Genomic DNA, 11,342 nt, shown 5'->3' with positions numbered 1-11,342 from the left:
CGCAGTGAGAAGCCCATGCACCACAACGAAGAGTAGCCCCCGCTCGTCGCAGCTAGAGAAAAGCCCACGTGCAGCAACAAAGACCCAACGCAACCAAAAAAATTAAAAAATATATATTAAAAAGAAGACAGCACCAACCCAGGCTGACAATAGCTTCTCCACTTACTGTGTGACTGAGAGGTTGCAGAAGCTCTACCCAACACCATGTTGTTACTGCTGCCGTGACTGCCTGGTCCTTATTTTAGAGAGTGAGATTTCACAAATCGCAAAACCAATCTGTCCTGTCACAAACTCTGGCTAAATGGAACCTGGATCACCATGGTAACAGCAAAGGCAGGCAGTGGAGGAGGGATGCTACTTTGTCACAGAGACGAAGAAGCTGGTGAAAAGCAAAAGTCAGAGAAAGCATCCCATCCATCCCTCAAGATCCAGCCCCGAATTCTGCCTCCTCTCAAGCCCCATGGCCTCCTCCAAATAACTAGGTTTATAAAGCACCTAGTCTGTGCATCCAAGGAAGGTATAATTTTCTCCATTTAGCAGAAGGGAAATCTGAGGCTCAGCAACACTAAGAAACTCTAAAGTCTGATAAGCACCAAAGCTGGGATTGAAGCCCAGACCTACCTAGTGCCAGGACCCATGTTCTCCCATCTCTGATCCTGTAGCATTTAGCATTTGAGAGTGCTCAGTTAGAAATTATCTGTATTTGCTTTATACTATTTGTATAAAGCAAACACAGTGGACAACATCAAAAAGGCAGACGTAGACATAAAAAAAATTTTTAAGCATTTAAAGGTCCAGAGTGTTCTGAGAACTCCTATTTCACTTCCCTCCTCTCCAAAATTTCAACCAAATAAGATCAAAATATTAGAATATAATAATAAGGGGGAAATCTCTTTCCATCATGGAAACCTGAGAAGAGACACATAAACAAAGAGATGCATTAAGGGACCAGCCAAACAAGCAATATTCTAAGACATCGATTTAAATATCACCGGGATAGAAAAAATTATACTGTTCAGTTCAGGTCTCCTTAGCTAACTCCTCAAACAAAGAGTACAATGTAAGTTGGTCTTATTCTTGTTCAGTGTCTGTAATAAATCCTTTATTTAAACATTTTAAAATGTGGTAGAGAAAAGAATATTTATCATCACAAACTGGTTTCTAAGGAAGGTGTTTTTGTTTGTTGTTGTTATTTTGGGACATTGTTTAGGGATTTTTTATGTTTTGTTGAACACAAATATAATTTTTATCTTCAGTATAGTTGTCATACTTGAAGACAGAAACCTAGGTGTTCTGGAAGGAATACTATGGCCAAGAGGCTGCTAGTATAGAGCATCCAATACTAACCACCCCTGCAGCTGATAAATTCTCACTATATTTTGGTCTTTGCATCATTCATTCAAGATTTAAATTTTTATTTTTAAAATGTATTTTATTGAAGTATTGTTGATTTACAATGTTGCATTAATTACTGCTGTACAGAAAAGTGATTCAGTTATACATATATATTCTTTTTCATATTCTTTTCCATTATGATTTAGCACAGGATATCGAATATGGTTCCCTGTGCTATACAGTAGGACCTTGTTGTTTATCCATTCTATATATAATAGTTTGCATCTGCTAACCCCAAGCTCCCAATCCATCCCTCCCTCACCTCCACCTTTCCCCTTGGCAACCACAAGTCTGTTCTCTATGTCTGTGAGTCTGTTTCTGTTTCGTAGATAAGGTGATTTGTGTCATATTTTAGATTCCACATATAAATGATACCATATGGTTAAACCTTAAAATTTTTAAGACCTATGACTCACACCTTATATAAAAATTAACTCAAAATAGATAATAACTCTAAATGTAAAGCTTAAAACTAAAAAACTTGCTGGGCTTCCCGGGTGGCACAGTGGTTAAGAATCTGCCTGCCAATGCAGGGGACACAGGTTCGAGCCCTGGTCCAGGAAGATCCCACACGCCACAGAGCAACTAAGCCTGTGCGCCACAACTACTGAGCTGCGCTCTAGAGCCCGCAAACCACAACTACTGAAGCCCGTGTGCCTAGAGCCCGTGCTCTACAAGAGAAGCCACCACAATGAGAAGCCTGCGCACCGCAACGAAGAGTAGCCCCTGCTCGCCGCAACTAGAGAAAGCCGCACACAGCAACAAAGACCCAAGGCAGCCAAAAAGAAATAAATAAATTAATTTAAAAAAAGAAACTTGCAGAAGAAAAATAGGAAAAAATTTTGTTGAGATCTTAGATTAGGCAAAGATTTCTTAGATATGACAGCAAATCATGATCCAGAAGAAAAACGAATTGGAATTCTTCAAAATTAACAACTGAGGTCCTCAAAAGGCACCACTAAGAAAATGAAAAGACAAGGCATATATCCGGAGAAAACATTTGCAGATCACTTCTGTATTAAGACTAAAACAGATGAAGAAATCTCAAAACTTAATAAAAAATACAAAAATTGACCCCCAAAAATTAAACACTTTGCAGTAAGCTGAACAATGGCTTCCCAAAGATGTCCACAGCCTAATCCCTGGAATTTGTGAATATGATCCTATTACCTTACATGGCAAGAGAACCCCTGCAAGTGTGATTAAATTAAGGATCTTGAAATGGGAGATTATCCTGATTATTCAGTTGGGCCCAGTGTAACCACAAGGGTCCTTGTAAGAGGGAGGCATGAGGGTCAGAATCAGGAAAAGGCAATGTGATGACAGAAGCAGAGAGAGACATTGGAAGATGCTACGTTGCTGGTTTGGAAGATAGATGATGGAGCCACGAGCCAAGAGTACAAGTGGCCTCTAGAAGCTAGAAAAGGCAGGGAAAGGGATCGCCCAGAGCCATCAGAAGAAACATTTTGAGCTCCAAACTGTAAGATAAATTTATGTTGTTTTAAGCCACTAACTTCATTGTAATTTGTTACAGAAGGAAAAAGAAATAAACTTATACGTATACATAGATATGTATATATACATATGCATATACATATGTACATGCATATACATATATACGTGCATATACATATATACACACACATTCACTTTGTAATTTTTCTTTAAACTGTTTCTATGTTTTATTCACTACTGTGTATATATACACACATATATGTATATATGTATACACACGTTTTAAAGAAAAACATTAAAACTTTTATATATATGAATAAAACATAGGAACAGTTTAAAGAAAAATTACAAAGTGAATGTGTGTGTAACCATCACCCAAGTCAAGAAATAGGATATTCTCAGCAGCCTAGAAACCACATACGCCCTTCCATAGCAAAAACTTCTCCCTCTTCCTGGAGATGACCATTATCTTGACTGTTTAATAATAACTGTGTTTTCCTTTGTAATTTATATGCACATGTAAATGCACACGCAGAAGTGTATCTCTAACCACTATAGTTTTGTCCGTGTTTATGCCCAAGAGTGGGATCGCTGGATCATATGGTAGTTCTATTTTCAGTTTTCTGTGGAACTTGCCTACTGTTTTCCACAGTGGCTGCACCTTATTGGCCATTTTTATATCTTCTTTAAAGAAATGTCTATTCACGTCATTTGCCCATTTTTAAATAGTTATTTGAGTTTTTGTTGTTGAGTTGTAGAAATTCTTTATATATTCTGAAATATTAACCTTTATCAGGTGTATGATTTACAAATATTTACTCCAATTCTATGGGTTGCCTTTTCACTCTGTTGATTGTGTCCTTTGACACAGAGAAGTTTTTAATTTTGATGTAGTCAAATTAATCTATTTTTACTTTTATTTCCTGAGCTGTTGGTGTTATATTCAAGAAATCATTGCCAAATCTAATGTCACGGAGATTTTGCCCTATGTTTTGTTCTAAGAGTTCTACAGTTTTAGGTCTTACATTTAAGGCTTTGATTCATTTTTAGTTAATTTTTTATGGCGTTAGTTAAGAGTTCAACTTCATTCTATTGCATGTGGATATTCAGTTTTCCCAACACTGTTTGTTGAAAAGACTATACTTTGCCCCACTGAAAATCATTTGAGCATATATGCAAGAGTTTATTTCTGGGCTCTCTATTCTATTCTATCGTCTATATGTCTGTCTTTATGCCAGTACCATACGGTTTTGATTACTGTAGCTTAATTTTGCTTGTTTTAGAAATATATGGAATCCTATTATTTGTATTTCTTGAGGATCTTGTTTCTCTTGTTTGGCATTGAGAGATGCATTTATATTATTGCATATAGCTCTAGTTTTTATTGAAGTATGGTATTTTATTGTCCAAAACCTATCCATTCTACTGCTGGTGACTATTTGATTCTATCCCCAAATATTTTTTGGAAAGGGATTGCTGCTACTTGGTCTCATTGACTTTAAACTTCTTTTTCATAGCCACCTGAGTCTATTTTATAGTCTCTTTTGACCTACCACATCATCGTGATTTCATCTTTTGTTTCTTTAGACATTTCATCCATAGCTATTTTATAGTTGTTGTCTGATATTCTAATATCTGGAGTTCTTGGTAGTCTAAATTTGTTGTTTATTGTTTGTATGGAATCGCATTCTTTTCTTTTATCTAGATGGCTTTGGTGATCTTTGATTGTAAGCTGACATTGGGTTGATATTCATCTGTTTAAAATCTGTGGCCCAAGTTGAGGATGCTTCCTCCAGATATGATTTTTATTCACGTCTTCCAGGAGCTTGGGATTGCTGCGAACCTGCAACCACTTTTAACCCATATTTGGACCATCAGGAGTCCTGGGCTCATCCCTCCCTTCCTCTCCCTCCTCCATCTTGCCACTGACCTAACAGCTTAGTTTCTGGATTGCAGGGCTGATATTGTAATTTCATTTGCCTCCTGTTCAACTGTCTTCTCAGAGGCACGAGAGTCACTGAGGTTTTGTTTTTTCCTTTGGAAAGTTCTCTGTTTGCTGTGATACAAGCAATATAATAAAAATTGTGCTTTTTGTAAGTTCTGGTTTTTTTGTAAGAGGAGATATCTGGTCCACCATCATGTCAAAAGCAGAAGACTTCCAGATCTCATTTCTTGGTAGGTTGGTAAGGCATTAAGGGTCTTGCTTGAGAACAATAAATGGAAATTATTCCACTAACCAAACTAGGCTTTTGTTTTATTGAACAAGACAGACAAGAGCTGAATTGTCTTCAACTGAGGACAAAAGCTAAACCTGGAACACAGAGAGTATTTGTAGTAATCTGGGGAAGAGAAAGGACAAAATGGAGTAACTGGAAAGAGGAACAAACTCTACTGGATGAGTTTGATTAAGTTCTTGCTGTTTGGTGAGGGATGTGAATCACAAACCAACCACAAATATGTCCATTTTTTATAATAATGTGAATTTGGATCTACTTTGGATGAAGCAATGAAATTCTGAATTTGGCTCTGAGGTAGGTGAGAGTGGGAGCCAGGGCCTATTACTTGTATCGGGTAATATCTGGAGAATGAAACTTACTTCGATCTTATTATTTTGGTCTCTGGCAGAAATGTTTCCACCATATTAAGATGTCTCATAGTTTTTACAGCATGCTAATCTAAAAAAATCATCTTAAGAACATTCTGTCTTTTGCAAAAACACATCTTAAGATATCTATTAGATTACTCAGTGTACCTTAAACAAGAACCCACACATACAAAATTCATCCTCAAGTTCAGTGCCAGGAAAAACCTTGTCTTCTTAGAAAAATATGTGTCCTTCTTTTTATCAGACTAAATAACCCATGTGTTTCCTGTCTCAACTTTTTTCCTTAACTCCCGAAAAGGTCAGATCTAAATTAAAATCACTTGTGGTCACCAATGCATCCCAGCTGCCCGGCCCCATCTCTGTCTCTGATCCCAATTGTAAAAGTAGTTTGATTATCTTTTCATATTGTATCATAAAAGCAATACATTAATACAATATTCATTATTCATTGTGGGAAATATAGACACAAAAAATGAAGAAAAATAGCAACTGTTACTTTTGAAACATTAGTGTACATTCCCTGGTTAGACCATCCCCACACCCATCCACACTTTATTATTATTTGGTTGCCAGTAAGAAAAACTGACTCTGACCTATGCAGGGGAGGAAATTTTCGTTTTCTTCTACTCATCTTAGGTTCATTGACTGGGATCCTGCAAATTAGACAGACAAAGATAGGTTAGCAGGGGAAAAACAAACAGAGGCTTATTGACAGGCATATCACATTTGTACCTGGGAATACACAGAGAGCTTATATAGCATCTTAGCAAAGAACAATAATTTTCTAGTAAAGTGACAAGATTAAAGAAAAAGACTTTGAGTTTCTAGGGGCAGGCAGCAGATTATGGGAAGGCAAACATATGGGAAAGTCAATAGTGGATAAGAGCTAATTTCAGCTAGGTTCATTATGTAGATTCTTCTGGTGCCTTCTCTGGGTTGATAAGGGTCTAGAATAGTCTCGGTGGTTAACTTCTGACCTTCCTGATAGAGAGAGGAGTGGGGTACATCTTTATAAACTTATGTCCTACTTTTAGGCAAATAGGGGAGAGCAGAGAACTTTTCTCGTATCAGTTCTTCTCAGATGCCTTCGGCTCAAGTTAATCATTATGCCAAAGTGCCGTATCTGGGGGTGGCAAACCCTGCTACCCTTCAGTTATTTAAATAATAAAAAGTATTTATTAGGAGGACACTAGTAAGTTCCCATAGTTCAAGTAGAATGCTCAGGCCTCAGAAAGCACGGGAAACTTGGTGGCCCTCAGCCCGCAGCAGTGAAAATCACCATCTCCCTAGGACTCATCTCCAAACTGCTTTTTTTCCCTGCATGTCGGCCAGCACGGAGCACTGTATTTGGCAACCCCACTAAGACTGCAGGGAATCAGGCAGGGCCTGAGAGCCCGTGCAAATGGATGTGCGGTGGTTCTGTTACAGTCAAAGCAGAGTGGATAAAAAGGAGTGTTTCAAACCACTGGGCCACCTGTTTTTCCTCCTTTGTGTGGTCACAGTCAAATGTTCATGAATTTATGTTGCCCCACACCTATCGCCACTGCTGGGAGAAAGAAACCCTGGGCTGACTCTCACTCTGGTGGATTTCCTGATTGGGTATCAGTTGCTTAGGACTGTGGTTTTCTGCTGCCTCCATGCCCTTCCTGCCTCTCATCCCACCAAAGAGAGCTGGGTGACCCAGAGGAGAGAAGAGGGAGTCCACACTGGACGGGAGGCCACAGTCCCCCTAAGTACATTACACATAATTAAAGCAAAATAGAGGTTGATTCTATTTATTTTAAAACTTACTAGTAGATGATGTGAGTCTATTCTAGACCCTCAACAAATGACACTTAAAAGAGAACATCCCCAGATGTGTATCCAACACAGTATCTCTCAATACTTACGGGAACACTCATTTATAGAACACTAGTGCACTCGGTGATATTAATATTAATTTTGAGGAAAGAGTTTTGGCAGTCAAACTACATTTGGGAAACACTGTATACTATATCATATTTTTGGATATGCAAAATGTACTGTATCAAACTAAAGGATCTAGGAAATGTTACAATTTCTGTCCTGTCTCTCTAATATATAAATATATACACTAAAATATACAGTGATTATATTCCACAGGGTAAGTGAAACTGTAGACATTTTTTCTTTGTTCTGCTTTTATTATATTCTGATTTTGATATTATACTCTGATTTTTCTGTAATACATATATTTAAAAAGTTAACAACTTATACAAAATAGATGACAATTTAAAGATTATTTTTAAAAAAATAAAGATTAAATCGATGTTAAATACAACAAATAAGGAGAATTTGTTCTCATCAAACACCAGAAGTGTTTAATAATGCCTCCCATTATCTATTGAAGTATAGCACATCGTCCATTAAATATCTGAATTGGATATATGCCGAATGAACATAGAAATATCAGAGTGCCTATAAGAGTTAATATATTATTCCTATGTCATTACACAAATATTAATCCCTAAGATATACTCTACTATCAATTTTTAAAGTTCTTCATATTCTTTTGCCAATATGAGTAACAAGGACATTATTTTAAATGTTTTTTTAAATCAGGGATTGGCAAACTTTTTATGCAAAGAGCCAGATGGTAAATCTTTTAGAATTTGCAGGCCATACAGCCTTGGTTGCAATTACTCAACTCTGCTATTTCAGAGTGAGAGCAGCCGTAGACAATACCTAAACAAGTGAGTATAGCTGTGTTCCAGGAAAGTGTATTTATGGACACTAAAATTTGAATCATATCCTTCTCACATGTCATTAAATATAATTATTCTTTTTATTTTTTTTTCCAACCATTTGAAAATGTAAAATCATTCTTAGTTCATGGGCCATGTGTAGTCCCTTCCCATATCACAATAGCATGTGGGAGAAGTGATGTTAAACGTCATTTCTAAGATGAAGTTATAAAGACTATAAATTTCTGTCTCGGATGCATGCTCTCTCTCTCAGATCTCTGCCATGTTGTGTGGTGAGGCCCATATGGCAAGGAACTGAAGCCTCCAGCCAACATCAGAGAGGAACTGGGGCCTCCTGACAACACCCGTGTGAGTGAGCTTGGAAGCAGATTTTCCTCTTCCAGTCGAGCCTTCAGATGACTGCAGCCTCAGCTAACAGCTTGCATGCAACCTTATGGGAGAGGAGATTCTGCAATAAAATCACCCTAGAATCCTAACCCCACAGAAATTGTAAAATAGTCAGTATGTATTGTTTTTAGCTGCTAAGTTTGGGGGTAATTTTTTATGCATGCATATTAATTAATACAGCACCTATGTTAGACCAAGATCTGTTGGGCTCCTAACACTAACCCTTCACATATTGCTGCTCTCAAGACTCCTCTGCTCTGACTCAAAACCCAACCCCTTGTCTGGGTGCCCAGTCTACGAACCCTGCTGTACTAAGACACTCCCTGAAACCAAGACTTAACTCCAGCCTTTGGAATGTCTGTGTGTCACATATGGAACTAGTAAAAGAAGAGGGGGAATTTTTTCCTGCACATTATTTTCCATAAAACACTGGTCAGATTTTCTGAATTTTGTGGTTTAAAGCATCTTTCCCTCTCAAGAAAAAAAAGTTTATTCACTGCTTCTTAACCTGCTGTGTAACTCTCCAGTTCTCCTCAATCACTCTTTTCAGTATCTTTGCAGACAGTATATGGTGCTTTAAGTGACAATGCACAATCTATCCCACTGTTTATTGCTTCTTACTTGTCAGTATTAAAGGTCCTGTGATTGTTCAAGATGACATTTTGAAAAACATAAGGCAGGAAAAGCAAGAAAATAATGATCACTCTGCCAAGTCAATCACATGATCCTAACAGAAGCTTGGAGCCAGGCCAGCCATTAGCAGGAAATCATCGCATTGTATTCTGTGGTTTCAGGGCACTGGAACTTCTTTATGTCCACAAACACGTCCTATACATTTAGAAAGTGACTGGGACTGTGCATTCTGTTCCAGTGTGAAGGGGTTTCAGTCACCTGAGCGTGTGGGCACATGTGTGCAGGAGGAGAAGAGAGACGAGGGGTGGGAAGTGGGAAACACCCAGTTGTTCTAACTTCCCTTATTCAGTTTGTTTCTTAATTAATCAGAGAACTCTAAATGCAGACTAAACTTCAAGAGATCATCAAAAATTCCCATTTGGTCTTTGAACTCCATCGTCATATTTTCTACAAAGTTAGGCAGGGTCGAGGGAGCTGAATCTGACTAACTTGACAAGGGCTATCCATGATGACAGGGTTACCAGGCACTAGGCTCAGAGTTTGGGCACCAGACTTAGACCCTCTCAGCTCAAATACCCCTCCATCATTTATTTTTGTTCTGTATTTTTTTTCTTTTTCCTGCCCAGCACCTTCACTGGGCCTTCTTTGGGAAGCAGCACCCCTTATTTTGGGAAATGATTCTCTCTCTCCAAACATTTGGTTCTAAAAATTCTAGTTCCAGTTATTCCTGAGGTCCAGTTGACCCTTTCCCTCTGCTATATATTGCTTCATCCACTCTGCCTTTTGTTACATAATATACCCAGACAGTCTTTCCCTAAACTGGTTAGAATTGAGTTACCTTACTTGCAACCACTTGCAAATGAATCCCATCCAATTCAGGTGTAGTATTGTGGTGTAAGTAAAAGAATAGGAAACATAAGTCATACTAAAAAGAAAAAAGTACAGAATTATGTAAGAGTCTGCAAATATAATTATTATAGTAATCAATTATCTGGTGGTGCACTATGTGGTTTTCAGCTAAAGTGCATTTAAAAATACATTATTGCATTTGTGAAAAAAATTATTAAAATTGCCATAACACCTGCATGTTAAAAGACATCTGTTAGTTATTATCATGTGCCTAGTATTAAACACCTCACCAATCAGATACAACCTATAATACTGTGTTACAGCCAGACATTCTGCCACTGTTCTGAGCATTCACTGAGTAAGAAAGTAAGTTTGAACTGGGGAAGATGAAAACATTCTGGAGATGGATGTTGGTGATGGTTGCACAACAGTGAATGTGCTTAATGCCACGGAACTGTAAACTTTAAAATGGTTAAATGGAGCTTCCCTGGTGGCGCAGTGGTTGAGAGTCCGCCTGCCGATGCAGGGGACACGGGCTCGTGCCCCGGCCCGGGAAGATCCCACATGCCGCGGAGCGGCTGGGCCCGTGAGCCATGGCCGCTGAGCCTGCGCGTCCGGAGCCTGTGCTCCGCAACGGGAGAGGCCACAACAGTGAGGGGCCCGCGTACCGCAGAAAACAAACAAACAAACAAAAAAAAAAACAAGGACAGAAATTCAATTCAACAAATATTTACAGAGCACCTACTATGTGCCAGGCACTACTCTGTGTATTCTAGGGATCCAGCAATGAATGACACAGGCACAAATGCCTGCCCTCAGGCTTCCACAGTTTGCCACTGTGTAGCTGCCCCAATTTTATCATTAATAGTTTTAAATATACATGTTTGCCAATAGAACATACAACTTATTTTTAACAGTGGCATAAATCCTATAGTATGGGTGTATGAGAACTGTTCCAGCCATTTATTTATTGGTTAGCATTCAGTTTATGCTTGGTTTTGATTTTCACAATCAATGCTGCAATAAACACCCATATTACAATTACATATATCCAATTATATACAATGTAATGATGCCTTTATTTCTTTTGAAGGGCAGGTTTTTTTAAAGTAGGATTTCTGACTCAAGATATATAGATAGACAGATACATATACACATATATAGTTTAATTTAATAAATTCATCGGATTACTTCTAAGAGGGCTGATTTCCCTACATCTTTACCAACATTGAATTTTAAGTCTTTTAAAATTTTGCCAAGCTGATAGGCCAAATAGTTTGATATTACTGATTCAA

Source organism: Leucopleurus acutus, assembly GCF_964270905.1.
Source record: "Leucopleurus acutus genome assembly, chromosome: 12".
NCBI classification, from domain to species: Eukaryota; Metazoa; Chordata; class Mammalia; order Artiodactyla; family Delphinidae; genus Leucopleurus; species Leucopleurus acutus.
This window is presented reverse-complemented; position numbering follows the sequence as displayed.